The 18,519-nt window shown below is 45.9% G+C and overlaps 1 protein-coding gene across 3 annotated transcripts in view; it reads right to left on the bottom strand.

Annotated features, from left to right (window-relative positions):
* The window catches only part of LOC105473683 (WD repeat domain 89), a 97,179-nt gene that overhangs the window by 16,838 nt on the left and 61,822 nt on the right, over window positions 1-18,519 (bottom strand). For 2 of the 3 annotated variants that reach the window (XR_011625813.1, XR_011625812.1), the window contains exon 4: window positions 14,473-14,606. The gene's annotated coding sequence lies outside the window, so the exon portion shown is untranslated. Of the gene's footprint in view, window positions 1-14,012; window positions 14,607-18,519 lie in introns of those variants that run through there. The other variant, XM_011727609.3, reaches the window with a different exon arrangement.

Genomic DNA, 18,519 nt, shown 5'->3' with positions numbered 1-18,519 from the left:
AAAAATACAAAATTAGCCGGGTGTGGTGACACATGACTGTGATCCCAGCTACTCTGGAGGCTGAGGTAGGAGAATTGCTTGAACCCGGGAGGCGGAGGCTATGGTGAGGCGAGATTGTACCATTGCACTCCAGCACTCCAGCCTGGACAATAAGAGCGAAACTCCGTCTCAAAAAAAAAAAAAAAAAATGTCCCTGATAACTCAGTTTGTCCTGACCTCTCATTTAATAGGTCAGAGAACCAGACAGGTTATGAGATCTTGCTAAACTCAGCTTGGCTCCCGATGTAATTTGTGATTTCTTGATGTAATGCCTTAAGACCTACAAATTAACATGATCAAGAATTTAGCCGGGCGCGGTGGCTCAAGCCTGTAATCCCAGCACTTTGGGAGGCCGAGACGGGTGGATCACGAGGTCAGGAGATCGAGACCATCCTGGCTAACACAGTGAAACCCCGTCTCTACTAAAAAATACAAAAAAATAGCCGGGCGAGGTGGCAGGCGCCTGTAGTCCCAGCGACTTGGGAGGCTGAGGCAGGAGAATGGCGCAAACCCGGGAGGCGGAGCTTGCAGTGAGCTGAGATCCGGCCACTGCACTCCAGCCTGGGCGACAGCGCGACTCTCCCTCTCAAAAAAAAAACAAAAAACAAAAAACAAGAATTTAAAGTAGATATGCTGCAGGGATGGGGGGAGTGGCTATAAATCTCACCTATTCCCATTTGAGCTAGCTCCATTCTCCTCCAGTGTTTCAAGAAATACCTTCAGGGAACCGCTGCTTTCTTTCTCCCACAATCTGTAGTTCTCTTGCTTTCCAGCTTGGGCCAGCAGGATGGCTCCTGCAAAGAAGGATGGCAAGAAGAAGAGCCTTTCTGCCATCAACATTCACAAGGGCATCCATAGCATGGACTTCAGGAAGTGTGCCCCTTGGGCGCTCAAAGAGATCCAAAATTTGCCATGAAGGAGATGGGCACTCCAGATGTGCACATTGATACTAGGCTCAACAAAGCTGTTTGGGCCAAAGGAATAAGGATTGTCCCATACCGTATCCCTGTGAGGTTGTCCAGAAAACGTAATGAGGATGAAGATTCAACAAACAAGCTCTATACTTTGGTTACCCATGTACGTGTTACCATTTTCAAAAATCTAGTCAATGTGGATGAGAACTAACCACTGATCGTCCAATACATCAAATGAACTTATAAAACAAACAAACAGAAATACTTTCTATTTCTCATCCTAAGCTTTTTTTTTTTTTTTTTGACCGGGTCTCACTCTGTGGCTCAGGCTGGAGTGCAGTGGCACAATCTCAGCTCACTGAACCTCCGCCTCCCAGGTTCAAGAGATCCTCCCACCTCAGCCCCCAAGTAGTTGGGACTACCTGGCTTTTTTTTTTTTTTATTTTTTATTTTTTATTTTTAGTAAGGACAGGATTTTACCATGTTGCCCAGGCTGGTCTTGAACTCCTGAGGTCAAGCAATCTGCCCACCTCAGCCTCCCAAATTGCTGAGATTACAGGTGTGAGACACTGTGCCTGGCCTAAAAACTCTTTTTTTTTTTTTTTTTTTTTGAGATGGAGTCTCACTCTGTCACCCAGGTTGGAGTGCAGTGGCGTGATCTCGGCTCACTGCAACCTCCACCTCCCAGGTTCAAGAGATTCTCCTGCTTCAGCCTCCCTAGTAGCTGGGTTCACAGGCACCTGCCACCACACCCAGCTAATTTTTTGTATTTTTAGTAGAGACAGGGTTTCACCATGTTGACCAAGCTGGTCTCGAACTCCTGACCTCAGGTGATCCACCCACCTTAGCCTCCCAAAGTGTTGGGATTACAGGCATGAGCCACTGCACCCGACCGTAAAAATGCTTTCTTTACTGAAATAGTGGCATTGCTGCTTTGATAGACTATTATGATTACATGGATTGGATTTGGGCCACATACACAAATGCTTGTACTAAGCATTGGTACTAAGCAAGTGCTTAGTACAAATTTATTTCAATGAATATTGATTAAAATATTAGTAGTCCTTTCCTCAGCTTCTTTCTTGCTGCTGTTTCTTTGCATTTAAAGGGTAAGAAGTAGGAGGAACAGAGAGACAGTTCTTTCCCACAGGTAGGCAGTAACATGGCATCGTCACTGCTATCCTGGGTCTCCTTTCCATTTCAGAAAATTCAAAAACTCATTTTACCTAACTGATCAAATTATTGAGTCCTTGAGTAACTTGAATAGCACACAAGCCACACCTTAATTTTTGTTTGTTTGTTTTCTTTTTTTTTTTTTTTTTTTTTTTTTTTGAGACGGAGTCTCGCTCTGCCGCCCAGGCTGGAGTGCAGTGGCCGGATCTCAGCTCACTGCAAGCTCCACCTCCCGGGTTCCCGCCATTCTCCTGCCTCAGCCTCCCCAGTAGCTGGGACTACAGGCGCCCGCCACCTCGCCCGGCTAGTTTTTTGTATTTTTTTAGTAGAGACGGGGTTTCACCATGTTAGCCAGGATGGTCTCGATCTCCCGACCTCGTGATCCGCCCGTCTCGGCCTCCCAAAGTGCTGGGATTACAGGCTTGAGCCACCGCGCCCGGCCTGTTTGTTTGTTTCTTTGAGACTGAGTTCCATTCCTGTTGCCCAGGCTGAAGTGCAATGGCGTGATTTCGGCTCACTGAAACCTCTGCCTCCAGGTTCAAGCAATTCTCCTGCCTCAGCCTCCCAAGTAGCTGGGATTACAGGCTCCCGCCACCACACCCAGCTAATTTTTTTTTTTTTTTTTTTTAAATAGAGACAGGGTTTCACCATGTTGGCCAGGCTGGTCTTAAACTCCTGACCTTAGGCGATCCACCCACTTTGGCCTCTCAAAGTGTTGGGATTACAGGCGTGAGCCACCACACTGGGTCCATCCCTTAATGTTCTGATCACTTGATTATCTTTCTAGCTCTATTACCATTCATTCTCCCTACTTTACACTTTATGCTTAAGCTAAGAAAAACTACTTGAAATTTCCTGAATGCACCATGAAAATAATGCAACCACTCTGCATTGATTGTATATAAAACATGAAGATGGCCAGGTGTGGTGGCTCACGCCTGTAATCCCAGCACTTTGGGAGGCTGAGGCAGGTGGATAATTTGAGGTCAGGAGTTCAAGACCAGCTTGGTCAACATGGTGAAACCCCGTCTCTACTAAAAATACAAAAATTACCCAGGCATGGTGGCGGGTGTCTGTAATCCCAGCTACCTGGGAGGCTGAGGGAGGAGAATCTCTTGAACCTGGGAGACGGAGTTTGCAGTGAGCCGAGATTGTGCCACTGCACTCCAGCCTAGGCAACAGAGCAAGACTCAGTCTCCAAAAAAAAAAAAAAAAATGGCCAGGTGCAGTGGCTCACACCTGTAATCCCAACACTTTAGGAGGCTGAGGTGGGCAGATCACTTGAGGTCATAGTTCGAGACCGGCCTGGCCAACATGATGAAACCCCGTCTCTACTAAAAATACAAAAATTACACAGGTATGGTAGTGCGTGCCTGTAGTCCCAGCTACTCAGATGGCTGAGGCAGGAGAATTGCTTGAACATGGGAGGTGAAGGTTGCGGTGACCTGAGATCATGCCACTGCACTCTAGCCTGGGCAACAGAGTGAGACGCCATCAAAAAAAAAAAAAAAAAAAAAAAAAAAAGTGGAGGTAAGAATATGTGACAAAAGGCTGGGCGCGGTGGCTCAAGCCTGTAATCCCAGCACTTTGGGAGGCCGAGACGGGCGGATCATGAGGTCAGGAGATCGAGACCATCCTGGCTGACACGGTGAAACCCCGTCTCTACTAAAAAATACAAAAAACTAGCCGGGCGAGGTGGCGGGCGCCTGTGGTCCCAGATACTCGGGAGGCTGAGGCAGGAGAATGGCGTGAACCCGGGATGTGGAGCTTGCAGTGAGCCAAGATCTGGCCACTGCACTCCAGCCTGGGCGGCAGAGCGAGACTCCGTCTCAAAAAAAAAAAAAAAAAAAAAAAAGAATATGTGACAAAAATAGCTAATTGTCCCCCATTATCTGTTCTCCCCTTTCACAGGTATAGAATGCCAAATTTTTAGGTGGAGATGTGATACCCAGAATAAATACTGTATTTCCCAGATAATTTTGCTGCTAGTTGTGGTTATGAGACAGTTATGAGACTGTGTTGGGCTAATGGGATGGATGTGGACTAAGAACCTGCATAAAATGATAGTTTTTAAGATCGTTTGTACTTCTTTCTTCTGTGCTATCTGGAATGTGGACGTGATGGCTGGAGCACTAACCAACATCTTGGACCATAAAGGATGAAGGACACACCTTGCTTTTGGAATAGTTGGATAAAGACGTCTAGATCTTTGTAGAGACAGAAATAAATTGTCTGACTCTTTAAACCACTGTTATTTTATTTTATTTTATTTTATTTATAATTATTTTTTTGAGACAGAGTCTGGCTTTGCTGCCCAGGCTGGAGTGCAGTGGCGTAATCTCACCTCACTGCAGCCCAACCTCCGCCTCCTGGGTTCAAGTGATTCTCCTGCCTCAGCCACCCAGGTAGGTGGGACTACAGTAGGTGTGCGCTACCACGCCCGGCTAATTTTGTATTGTTAGAAGACACAGGGTTTCAGCGTGTTGGCCAGGCTGATCTCAAACTCCTGACCTCAGGTAATCCGCTTGCCTCAGCCTCCCAAGTCCTGGATTACAGGTGTGAGCCACTGTGCCCAGCCTCACTGTTATTTTAGGTCTCTGCTCCAAGCAGCGGAACCTGCTTGCTTTGTAAAGGCTGTTCCCACTGCCTGACAGTTTGCTTGATGTATTGGTCTAGGTTCTCTAGAGAAACAGAACCAATAGGATAGATGGATGGGAAAATAGATAGGTAGGTAGGTAGGTAGGTAGGTAGGTAGGTAGGTAGGTAGGTAGGTAGGTAGGTAGGTAGATTAGATAGATAGATAGATAGATAGATAGATAGATAGATAGATAGGGGATTTATTAGGAGAATTGACTCGTGCAATTATGGAAGCTGAGGCCTCATGACATGCTGTCGAAAGGTAGAGGACCAGGGAAGCAGGTAGTGTGGCTCAGTCCAAGTCCAGAGGCTTGAGAACCAGGGGAGTCAATGGTGTAACTCTCAGTCCAAGGCCAAAGACCTGAGAATATAGGGGTCTGCTGGTGCAAGTTCTACAGTCCAAAGACTGGACAACATGAGGTTCTGATGTGCAAGGGCAAGAAAAGATGGGTGTTTCGTTGAAGGGGAAGAGGGGGAGTTCTTCTTTTCCCTGCCTTTTTGTTCGATCTGGGTCCTCAATTGATTGGATGGTGCGTGCGCACACTGGGTGAGGGCAGATCTTCCTTACTTGGTCCACTGATTCAAATGCCAATCTCTTCCAGAAATACCCTCAGAGACATACCTAGAAATAACGCTTTACCCGCTATGTGGGTATCCCCTTAATCCTGTCAAGCTGACACCTAAATTAACCATCATACTCAACAAACTTCTGTTTATCTTTCAAGACCGAGATCAATCCATTTCCTCCTCTGTGCAACTTCTGATTGCCACCTGGGGATTTAATTCTTCTTCTTTTTTTTTTTTTTGAGACGGAGTCTCGCTCTGTCGCCCAGGCTGGAGTGCAGTGACCGGATCTCGGCTCACTGCAAGCTCCGCCTCCCGGGTTTACGCCATTCTCCTGCCTCAGCCTCCCGAGTAGCTGGGACTACAGGCGCCTGCCACCTCACCCGGCTAGTTTTTTTGTACTTTTTAGTAGAGACGGGGTTTCACCGTGTTCACCAGGATGGTCTCGATCTCCTGACCTCGTGATCCGCCCGTCTCGGCCTCCCAAAGTGCTGGGATTACAGGCTTGAGCCACTGCGCCCGGCCAATTCTTCTTTAGCTTTATACCAGTTCTTAATCTTTTGCATACTTTTATAGCAAGCTGCACATTTCCATTTATAAATTTGTCTCCTTACTAAAACAATCTCTCACTTAAAAAATAATTGGAGATATCTTTTTTTTTGGAGACAGAGTTTCACTTCTGTTGCCCAGGCTGGAGGACAATGGCATGATCTCGGCTCAACCTCCGCCTTCCAGGTTCAAGTGATTCTCCTGCCTCAGCCTCCCAAGTAGCTGGGATTACAGGCACCCACCACCATGCCCAGCTAATTTTTTGTATTTTTAGTAGATATGGGGTTTCACCATGTTGGCTGGTCTTGAACTCCTGATTTCAAGTAATCCGCCCTCCTCAGCCTCTCAAAGTGCTGGGATTTCAGGCTGGGATTACACCACGCCCGGCCTGAGATCTCTTTGAATAAACATAAAAAACCTCATGGCTCGTGCGGATTCTGAAACTGCCCACCAAATCTACTGCAATATTGAATATGCCAATCCTGCAAGCCACCACTGCCTATCCAAAGATTCTGATGTACTTTTTTTCTTTTTTTGAGACAGAGTCTTGCTCTGTTGCCCAGGCTGGAGTGCAGTGGCATGATCTTAGCTCGCTGCAACCTCAGTCTCCCAGGTTCAAGTGATTCTCCTCCCTCAACCTAACATGTAGCTCGGACTACAGGCATGCACCACCACACCCTGCTTTTTTTTTTTTTTTTTTTTTTTTTTTTTTTTTTTTTTTTTTAGTAGAGACAGGATTTCAACACGTTGCCCAGGCTGGTCTGGAATTCCTGGGCTCAAGTGATCGACCCACCTCGGCCTCCCAAAGTGCTGGGATTACAGAACCACTACGCCCGGCACTGATGTACTTTTTTTTTTTTTTTTTTTTTTGAGACGGAGTTTTGCCCTTCCCACCCAGGCTGGAGTGCAGTGGTGCGATCTTGGCTCATTGCAACCTCCACCTCCCGGATTCAAGGGATTCTCCTGCCTCAGCCTCCTGAGTAGCTGGGATTACAGGCGCTTGCCACCACGCCCAGCTAATTTTTTGTATTTTTAGTAGAGAAGGGATTTTGCCATGTTGGGCAGGCTGGTCTCAAACTCCTGACCTCAGGTAATTCACCTGCCTTGGCCTCCCAAAGTGCTGGGATTACAGGTGTGAGCCACCGCACCTGGCACTGATGTACTTTTTAGGATAAGAATATGCTTCCTCCCCTCTCCTGGTCCACTCAGTTGATCCGTTGAATAGATACCTATTTGGTTGGGCACTGAGGTAGGAGATGCTGGGGAAAAGAGGTTTGGGTTCTGCCCTCGAAGAGCCTGCAATGTGCTAGGTGAGACAGATCCTCAAATGATAATATGATATATGGAGAAGAGAAAGTAGGAGGAAATAATTCATTCTGTTCTCAGGCACAGGTTATGATGATGCCTGGACTACATTCTGAAAGAATAATACTCTACCCAATGGACTGGGGAAAGGGGAGATAAGGATAACAGAATATGTAATGGGCAGAAGGAACACGTATGAAGGCACAGAGGCTAAAATACGTTGTTAATTTTAGTCAAGAGCATTGCACTCAGGTCTTAGGAAGTTTCCCTGCAAACCCATTTGCAAAACATTTCTTAGGGTGAGTTACCTCTACAGATGGTGCATCTCGTCGATTATGTCTTGATTTATCTCTGTTTTAATTCTGAGGACAACGTTTCCCCGAGCCTGTTCCCTAGACTCAATACCACTTGGTAATGACTGAAGCTGTTAATTATACTCGTCCTGGAAAAACTTTCCCTAATGCCAGTTCAAGACCCCACCGTTGACTCATCCTGCAGTTATGTACATTCAGGAGCTCTTCCTTCTAAAGGCTTATTCTTTTTGCTGACATTCGGAACACTTGGAAGACTGTATTGTAAAAACTTCCTGGTTAGTTTTTAGCTATTTGTCTTTAGTTAATAGCAGGTTTGTCAGTTTCCTGTTGTCTGTCTTTATTTTTTGCATGTGAATATATGTTCCTTTATTTTTTCACATTGCATTATATATATATATATATATATTTTTTGAGTTGGAGTTTCACTCTTGTTGCCCAGGCTGGAGTGCAATGGCGCAATCTCAGCTCACCGCAACCTGTGCCTCCCAGGTTCAAGCGATTCTCCTGCCTCAGCCTCCCAAGTAGCTGAGATTACAGGCGCATGCCACCATGCCTGGCTAATTTTGTATTTTTAGTAGAGACGGGGTTTCTCCATGTTGGTCAGGCTGGTCTCGAACTCCTAACCTCAGGTGATCCGCCTGCCTTGGCCTCCCAAAGTGCTGGGATTACAGGCGGGAGCCACCGCACCCAGCCATTGCACCATATATTGTGTAGGAAATATTTAAAAGTAAAATTTGGGGGCCAGGTGCGGTGGCTCATGCCTGTAATCCCAGGACTTTGTGAGGCTAAGGTGGGTGGATCACCTGCGGTTGGGAGTTCGAGACCAGCCTGGCCAACATGGCAAAACCCCATCTCTACTAAAAATACAAAAATGAGCTGGGCATGGTGGTGCACACCTGTAATCCCAGCTACTTGGGAGGCTGAGGCATGAGAATCACTTGAACCCAGGAGGTGGAGGTTGCAGTGAGCTGAGATCATGCTTCTGCATGACTGGGAAACAGAACGAGACTCCGTCTCAAAAAAATAAACAAAAATAAAAGTAAATTTTTTGGAGCAATTTCAATCTTTGGTACTGAGGTACTGAGGTTTAGGGTATGACTGAACCCATCATCCAGGTAGTGAGCATCACACCTGACAGGTAGTTTTTCAGCCCTTGCCCCACTCCTTCTCTCCCATCTCTAGTAGTCCCCGGTGTCTACTGTTCCCATCTTCGTGTTCATGTGGACTCAGTGTTTAGCTCCCACTTATAAGAGAACAGGCAATGTTTGGTTTTCTGTTTCTGTCTTTCTTTTTGTTTTTTGTTTGTTTGTTTGTTTGTCCTTGTTTTGAGACAGAGTTTTGCTCTTGTTGGCCAGGCTGGAGTGCAATGGCATGGTCTCTGCTTACTGCAACCTCTGCCTCCTGGGTTCAAGTGATCCATCCACCTTAGCCTCCCGAAGTGCTGGGATTACAGGCGTGAGCCACCACGCCTGGCCTCTGTTTGTGTCTTAGTTGGCTTGGGATAATGGCCTCCAGTTCTATCCATGTTGCTGTAAAGGACATGATTTCATTCTTTTTCTATGGCTGCATAGTATTCCATGATGTACATGTACCACATTTTCTTTATCCAGTGCACCACTGATGGACACCTGGGTTGATTCCATGTTTTTGCTATTGTGAACAGAGCTGTAATGAACATATGAGTCCTCTTGGTAGAAAAATGTATTTTCCTCTGGGTATGTAACCAGAAGTGGTATTGCTGGGTTGAATGGTAGTTCATCACTTAGTTCTTTTTTTTTTTGAGACAGAGTCTCCCTCTGTCGCCAGGCTGGAGGGCAGTGATGCAATCTCAGCTCACTGAAACCTCCGCTTCCCGGATTCAAGTGATTCTCCTGCCTCGGCCTCCTGAGTAGCTGAGACTACAGGTGTGTGCCATCACGCCCGGCTAATTTTTGTATTTTTGGTAGAGATGGAGTTTCACCATATTGGCCAGGCTGGCCTCTATCTCCTGGCCTCATGATCCACCCGCCTTGACCTCCCAAAGTGCTGGGATTACAGGTATGAGCCACCACACCTGGCCCATAACTTAGCTCTTTCAGAAATCTTCAAACTGCTCTCCACATTGGCTGGACTAATTTATATTCCTACCAACAGTGTATAAGTGGCTGGGCAGAGCTGCAACACTCTGCCTGGTAATTCCTTTTAAAGTTGGATTGAGTTTTCTGTAAGCCTGGATGGCTATTCTGGATCTGAATGCCACCTGTAGGCACCTGGAGGTGCTGTTTTCTCTTAGTTTCCATTGTTCTTTACTCACATCTCTGCAGATACATGTACGACATGCTGTAGATTTTTACTTCCATTTCTGACGGTTCCCCAGTGCATGTAGCCATCAATCATTACCATCATTAGCACTGACCAAAGCCAAATAATTGAATTAATAACAGTAAGTGTCCCATCTTGTCAATAAGTTTTTTTTTTTTTTTTTTTGGTAACAGGAGCCTCATTACTTGGCCATGAGTGATAAGGACAGAGTTAGAGTGCTTAACCTTCATATCAATCTGGCCATGCAAATGTATTCATTAATAGATGTTTAATTAATAGTTCCCTCTAGATTAGGATTGCTTGTTTTTTGCAGCAATGTGGTCCTTTTGCTTCTCTTTACTGCTGCATCTGTTGCAAAGCAAACAATCACTGCCAGCCGTGGTGGCTCACACCTGTAATCCCAGCATTTTGGGAGACTGAGACAGGCGGATCACCTGAGGTCAGGAGTTCGAGACCAGTCTGGCCCACATGGTGAAACTCCGTCTCTACCAAAAATACAAAAATTAGCCAGGCGTGGTGTCGGGTGCCTGTAATCCCAGCTACTTAGCAGGCTGAGGCAGGTGAATTGCTTGAACCCAGGAGGCAGAGGTTGCAGTGAGCCAAGATTGTACTATTGTACTCCAACCTGGGTGACAAGCGAGAGTGAAACTTCATTTCAAAAAAACCAAACCAAACCAAAACAAAACAAACAACAACAAAAAAACAATCACGGCTGGGCACGGTGGCTCACGCCTGTAATCCCAGCACTTTGGGAGGCCAAGGCGGGCGGATCACGAGTCAGGATTTTGAGACCAGCCTGGCCAACACAGTGACAGTGCAGTGGCACGATCTCGGCTCACTGCAACCTCCGCCTCCCAGGTTCAACCGATTCTCCTGCCTCAGCCCCTCAAGTAGCTGGGATTACAGGTGTGCACCACCACGCCCGGGTGATTTTTGTATTTTTTAGTAGAGACAGGGTTTTACCATATTGGTCAGGCTGGTCTCGAACTACTGACCTCAGGTGATCCACCCACCTCTGTGTCCCAAAGTGCTAGGATTACAGGCATGAGCCACCACATCGGGCCCATTATCACACAATTTTGTACTTACATAATGCTTTCCAGCGTTCAGAGAACTTTCATATTCATTATCTTGCATGATTCCATCACTACAACACTGTTGGCTAGTACAGTCAATTATGCCATCTCCGTTTTATAAATTCATTCATTCAACATTATTTATCGAAGACTATTATGCACCAGGCATTGCTATGTCCTGAACATTCAAAGATGGAAACTCATGGTCCCTACTCTTACATTAACAAAAGGTATCTTTGGAAGTATGTGTTGTTGTTGTTGTTGTTTGAGACGGCCAGGCTGGAGTACAGTGGTGCCATCTTGGCTCACTGCAACCTCCGCCTCCAAGATTCAAGCAATTCTCCTGCCTCAGCCTCCCCAGTAGCTGAGATTACCGGCGCCTGCCACTATGCCCGCTAATGTTTGTATTTTTGGTAGAGATGGAGTTTCACCATGTTGGTCAGGCTCCTCTCGAACTCCTGACCTCAAGTGATCCACCCACTCCACCTCCCAAAGTGCTGGGATTTCAGGCATGAGCCACCGTGCCCAGTCAGGCGTATGTTTTTAAGGGACATTTTACTTTTACTTTTTACACTTCATTTGAATTTTTTTTTTTTTTTTTTTTTTGAGACGGAGTCTGGCTCTGTCGCCCAAGCTGGAGTGCAGTGGCCGGATCTCAGCTCACTGCAAGCTCCGCCTCCCGGGTTTACGCCATTCTCCTGCCTCAGCCTCCCCAGTAGCTGGGTCTACAGGCGCCCACCACCGCGCCCGGCTAGTTTTTTGTATTTTTTAGTAGAGACAGGGTTTCACCGTGTTAGCCAGGCTGGTCTCAACCTCCTGACCTCGTGATCCGCCCGTCTCAGTCTCCCAAAGTGCTGGGATTACAGGCTTCAGCCACCGCGCCCGGCCTTTTTTTTTTTTTTTTTTTTTTTTTGAGATGGGTTTTGTTCTGTTGCCCAGGCTGGAGTATGGCGGCACAATCTCGGCTACTTGCAACCTCCACCTCCTGGGCCCAAGCGATCCTCTCACCTCAGCCTCCCAAGTAGGTGAGACTACAGGTGTGCACCACCACGCCCAGCTAGTTTTTCTGCAGTTTTTTTGTTTTTTTGTTTTTTTTTTTTTTGAGACGGAGTCTCGCGCTGTCACCCAGGCTAGAGTGCAGTGGCCGGATCTCAGCTCACTGCAAGCTCCGCCTCCCGGGTTCACGCCATTCTCCTGCCTCAGCCTCCCGAGTAGCTGGGACTACAGGCGTCCGCCACCTCGCCCGGCTAGTTTTTTGTATTTTTTTTTTAGTAGAGACGGGGTTTCACCATGTTAACCAGGATGGTCTCGATCTCCTGACCTCGTGATCCGCCCATCTCGGCCTCCCAAAGTGCTGGGATTACAGGCTTGAGCCACCGCGCCCGGCCGTTTTTCTGCAGTTTTTAAAGAGACAGTCTCGCCATGCTGCCCAGACTGGTCTGAAACTCCTGAACTCAAGCGATCTGCCTGCCTTGGCCTCCCAAAGTGCTGGGGTTATAAGGTGTGAGTCACCATGCCGGTACAGAAGTGGCAGTTAAGCGGAGACAGAAAAAAAATGAGTAAAAGTTTGCCAAATGAGTGGAGAGAGAATTTCAAGCAGAGTAAGCGTGAATGAGCATGGTATATCCCGAAAGAACTACCTACTGTTCAGTGTTGCTTCACATGAAGTGAGGGGCAAATGATGTAAGTTAAGGTTGCTTAGGTAAGAAAGAGTCAAATAATGAAACAGAGATGTTCAGAATTTGCCCTATAGGTGTAAAATTATCTCCACGAAGAATTTTATGTTGGGGAGAAACATGGTCGGATTTGTCTCACACTGTTGGCAGTGTGTGTGATGGAAACTGATCATTCTCTAAAAGGCTAATGTGGTCAAGGCAATATTAATATCTGAATGCAGAACCTCTGAGCCCAGGTTTAGTGAGTTTTCTATTAAGCCATGTTGACTCCCCTATAAAGCAATAAAAGATTCCACTACTCACTGTATTGATTTGTTAGTGAAATTTAAACTCTTGACTAAGGGGATAAGAAACTATTTCATGTAATCACTAAGCAACCCAACCTTGTCTTTTATCCCTCTGGGGGGATATGCCTATTAAAAGGAACTTTTCTCTTGAATTTCGTCTCTTCATTTGAATGGAAGTGAACTTACGATTCATGAATGCTTCAGATATGTGACAGCATCATTTCCACTGAACAATTTGTTCCAGGGCTTATATACCCTTTATAAATTCATGCAATTTTTGTTCTAAGTTTAATTTCTATTGATACAGTGTAATCCCATTTTCTCCAGTTCATTTCCTAAGATTGCGTATCAAGTGCAAAGATGTGAGGACAGCAGCCTTTAGTAGGAGAGTTTGCTTCTTTCGTGAGACGATAACTCATCCTGGAGTGTTGAATCCCCTCTTTACTTCACCCTCCAGTCCCCATCAGAGGGCTTCAGTTGGCCTCGTGTGCAGCAAGCCGGCCAGCACGGAATCTTCCACTTGGTGTGATAATGCTTTTGCTTCCAATGCTCCTCACCCCACCCGCCCATACCCCAGAGTCCATGCTGTGTGGCAGAAGAGAAGGGGAAGAGGGTCCTGCACTATCAGCACTCCCTTGGGTTTTAATCCCTAGAGCGCAATCCTATTAATCTGAAAGGACCTTATCATTAGCATTCCATGGGTTTCCCATCTCCTCAAACCTTCATGGCTGGTATGATCCTGTGTGATCATCAGAGCTTTACTCTGAATTCATCCTAGGGATGGTGTCATCATTCTGGCAAAATTCATGTCATTAAATGTCTCTTTGCCATCTGTGTTCCACTTCCTGCTTGCTCCTCTCTCTCCTGGGGCTAAGTTCAATTTTTTTTTTTTTTTTTTTTTTTTGAGACGGAGTCTCGCTCTGCTGCCCACGCTGGAGTGCAGTGGCCGGATCTCAGCTCACTGCAAGCTCCGCCTCCCGGGTTCACGCCATTCTCCTGCCTCAGCCTCCCGAGTAGTTGGGACTACAGGCGCCCGCCACCGCGCCCGGCTAGTTTTTTGTATTTTTTAGTAGAGACGGGGTTTCACCGTGTTAGCCAGGATGGTCTCGATCTCCTGACCTCGTGATCCGCCCGTCTCGGCCTCCCAAAGTGCTGGGATTACAGGCTTGAGCCACCGCGCCCGGCCAATTTTTTTACACTATTCCTAGCAACATGGTCTTCTTATTCATGCACGCACTGGTTCATGTATCCATTCTTTTTGAGTGCTTATTCTATGCCAACTACTGTGCTAGTTACTTGGGGCACAGTATTGAACAACACAGGTCCTTCCATCAGGAATCTTCTGCTCTAGTGACCCTGATATTGGGGGAGGGCGTTGTTAAAAGTAAAGAACAGCTTGTTGACTGAGACTGGGAGGAAATGAAAGCGTCTATAGTTGCCAACAGTGTAATTGATGCATCTTAAGTAAGAAGTTTAAACATATTTTAATGGTTATATATGAGCACGATTGCTATTTTCAATTTAATTAGAGGGAAGGCAATATGCCACCTCTTCACATATTGCACTACACTCCGTGAGAATGGGGCTATTTGTTTAAAAGTTAACATGATTCTTCAAAAAACTAAAAATAGAATTACCATATGATCCAGCAATTCCACTTCTGAGTATATATCCAAAAGAACTGAAAGCAGGATCTTGACGAGATATTTGTACACCCATGTTCATTGCAGTATTACTCCCAATTGGCAAGAGGTAGAAGCAGCCCAAATGTCTGTGAACACATGAAAGGATAAAGAGAATGTGGCATATACGTACAATGGAATATTATTCAGCATTAGAAACAGAAGGACATCCTGCCACATGCTACAATATGGAGGAACCTTGCGAGTATTATGCTGAATGAATAAGCCAGTTATAAAGGGACAGATTCTGTAGGATTCCACTTATGTGAAATGTCTAGAGTGGAAATCCTGGACACAGAAAGTAGAATGATGGTTCCCTGGCACTGGCAGGAAGGAGAAATAAGGAGTTGTTTGATGCGTACAGAGTTTCAGTTTTGCAGGATGAAAAAGTTCCAGAGATCTGTTACACAACAATGTGAATACAGTTAACATTACTTAGTTCTACACTTACAAAATGGTTAAGTGAGTGAATTTCATATTACATGTGTTTGCCACAATTTTTTCTTTTTCTTTTCTTTCTTTCTTTCTTTCTTTCTTTTTTTTTTTTTGAGACAGTGTCTCACTCTGTTGCCCAGGCCTGAGTGCAGTGGTGTGATCTCGGCTCACTGCAACCTCCGCCTCCTGGGTTCAAGCCATTCTCCTGCCGCAGCCTCCCAAGTAGCTGGGATTACAGGCACGTGCCACCATATCCAAGGCTAATTTTTGTATTTTTAGTAGATAAATGTTTCACCATGTTGGTCAGGCTGGTCTCAAACGCCTGGCCTCAAGTGATCTGCCCTCCTCAGCCTCCCAAAGTGCTGGGATTATAGGCGTGAGCCACCGTGCCCGGTCCGCAATTAAAAATAAATTTAAAAAAATACTTTAACTCCGGTACAGTGGCTGGAGCCTGTTATCCCAGCTATTCAGGAAGATTACTTGAAGCCAGAAGTTCATGATCACCCTGGGCAATATAGCAAGATCTTGTCACATACACACAAATGAAAGTTAACATGCTCAGGAGACTGAGGCAAGTGGATTGCTTGAGCCCAAGAGTTCAAAGCCAGCTTGGGCAATATAACAAGACTCTGTCTCTTAAGAAAAGTCAGGCCGTGCGCAGTGGCTCACGCCTGTAATCCCAGCACTTTGGGAGGCCGAGGCAGGCGGATCACCTGAGATCAGAGTTTGAGACTAGCCTGACCAACAAGGAGAAACCCGTCTCTACTAAAAATAAAAAATTAGCTGGGCGTGGTGGCACATGCCTGTAATCCCAGCTACTTGGGAGGCTGAGGCAGGAGAATCACTTGAACTCGGGAGGCAGAGGTTGAGGTGAGCCGATGTCACGCCCCTGCATGATGTTGTTGCCTGGGCAACAACAGCGAAACTCTGTCTCAAAAGAAAAAGAAAGAAAGAAAAGTCAACACAGTTAATACAGAAGCAGCTGTGGGTATGGTAGAAAGGGTAGTGAAGTGGAATCAATTAGAAGGTCAGGGTTGCAGACCTGGCACTGCTAATTCCTAGCTGTGTGACGTAGGGCTTACATTTAACCTCTAAGCCTCCGTGTCCTCACTGGTAAAGTGAAGATCATGCCTCCTATTGCGAAGAGCTTTGCAAGGGTTAAATACAATGATGTGTGTGCAGGATGGCCAACACTAAAGCATGATTCAAAAGGAAGGCATGGTGATAACGATGGATTTCTCTATAACTCGGCTTTCCCACTGTCATGTCTGGCCATATCTGGGCATGGTGGGGCATTGAGGGACCAGCTCCAGCTTCTTCACTTTTCCATCCATCCTACTTTCTCCACATCAGGACATCAGGTTAGTTTATCAAGTTTAACTGCTGGCTGGCGTGGTGGCTCAAGTCTGTAATCCCAGCACTTTGGGAGGCCGAGGCAGGTAAGGTCAGGAGTTCAAGACCAGCCTGGCCAATATGGTGAAAGTCCATCTCTACTAAAAATACAAAAAATTAGCTGGGTGTAGTGGCGGGTGCCTGTAATCCCAGCTACTCGGGTGGCTGAGGCAGAAGAATCACTTGAACTTGGGAGGCGGAGGTTGCGGTGAGCCGAGATCGAGCCAGTGCATTCTAGCCCAGGTGACAGAGTGAGACTCCATCTCAAAAAAAAAAAAGTTTAACTGCTAAAACTTGACTTTGTTTCTCCTTTGGCCCCTCTCTCCAATATCATACTATTTAATTTAGAGGGGCAGTTTCTTCTAGTGTACAGCGAATAAAAATATACAAACTATTCTTGCTGTTCAATCTGCTAATTAACTTCAAATCTGAAAGAATAAGTTTTGTAAGATTCAGTCACCCTACAAGTATTCATTAGTGTCAAGCATTGGCTAACGAATACAGTAATGAACAGTGGACAAGATCATTGCCCTCAAGGACCCAATCATTTTAGCAAGTGAGACAGGTATTAAATAAGTAAGCAAAAGTATAGACTGTGATCATTGCTAGGAACGAAATAATCAGGGTGGTGTAATGGAGAATGACTTCAAAGGCAGGGACTCCTTAGATAATAATGCACAGGGTGTGGTGGCTCACACACCTGTAATCCTACCATTGTGGAAGCTGAGGCAGGAGGATCACTTGAGCCTAGGAGTTTGAGACCAGCCTGGACAATATAGAGAGACCTTGTCTCTACACAAAAACTAAAAATAAAAAAAAGTAGCCAACATGGTGATATGCTCCTGTAGTCCTAGCTGCTCAGGAGGCTGAGGCAGGAGGATCACTTGAGCCTAGGAATTTAAGGCTACAGTGAACTGGGATCATGCCAGTGTACTCTAGCCTGAGCGACAGATCAAGACTGTTTTAACAACCAAATATATATATATATATAAAATGTAGCTTATTTGCTAATATTGTTTAGCCTCTCAAAGAAAAATTAGGGTGGGAATGGTTACAATATGCCATCTTCCATGAATATATCCAAGTCTTTTAAATTCTACCTCAGGTTTGTATACTTGCTGTTTCCTCTGCCAAGAATGTGCTGCCTTCAACTTTTTAACTCCTTATCTTTCAGGTCTCAGTTCAAATATTGTCTCCTGAAAGCAAAGCAAAGCTTTCCAAAAAGCTAGTAAGGTTTATACATACCATGCTTCTGCAGTCATGTGCCACATAATGACATTTCAGTGACAGATCACATATATGATGGAAGTCCCATAAGATCATAATGGGTATTTTCACCGCACCTTCTCTATGTAGTGGCACGATCTCGGTGCACTACAACCTCTGCCTCCTGGGTTCAAGTGATTCTCCTGCCTCAGCCTCCCAAGTAGCTGGGATTACAGGCGCCTGCCACCATGTCCGGCTAATTTTTGTATTTTTAGTAGAGATGGGGTTTCACTATGTTGGCCAGGCTGGTCTCAAACTCCTGACCTGAGGTGATTCGCCTGCCTCGGTCTCCCAAAGTGCTGGGATTACAGGCATGAGCCACAGAGCCCGTCCCCTTCTGTATGTTTACTTACTATTGTGTTACAATTGCCTACAGTATTCAGTGCAGTAACATGCTGTGCAGGTTGGCAGCCTAGGAACAACTGGGTATACCATATAGCCTAGGTGTGCAGTAAGGTATACCATCTAGGTAGTGTAAGTATACTATCATGTTCTCACAACAAAGTTGTCTAATGATGCATTTCTCAAAATGTATTCCCATCATTAAGTGATGCATGGCTGTATTTCTTTTCTGTTGTTTGTTTGTTTTTTGAGACGGAGTCTTGCTCTGTCACCCAGGCTGCAGTACAGTGGCACCATCTCGGCTCACTGCAACCTCCGCCTCTTGGGGAGCAATTCTCCTGCCTCAGCCTCCTGAGTAGCGAGGATTACAGGCACCTGCTGTGGCACCCGGCTAATTTTTGTAGTTTTAGTAGAGACAGGGTTTCACCATCTTGGCCAGGCTGGTCTTGAACTCCTGACCTCGTGATCCACCCGCCTCAGCCTCCCAAAGTGCTGGGATTACAGACGTGAGCCACTGTGCCTGGCCTTTTCTGAATATTTGTAATTGATCTGTCTTAGTCTTCTGTT

Source organism: Macaca nemestrina, chromosome 7 (assembly GCF_043159975.1).
Source record: "Macaca nemestrina isolate mMacNem1 chromosome 7, mMacNem.hap1, whole genome shotgun sequence".
Taxonomy (NCBI): Eukaryota; Metazoa; Chordata; class Mammalia; order Primates; family Cercopithecidae; genus Macaca; species Macaca nemestrina.
Note: the sequence above shows the minus strand (reverse complement) of the source record. Positions and strands in the feature narration are given on the sequence as shown.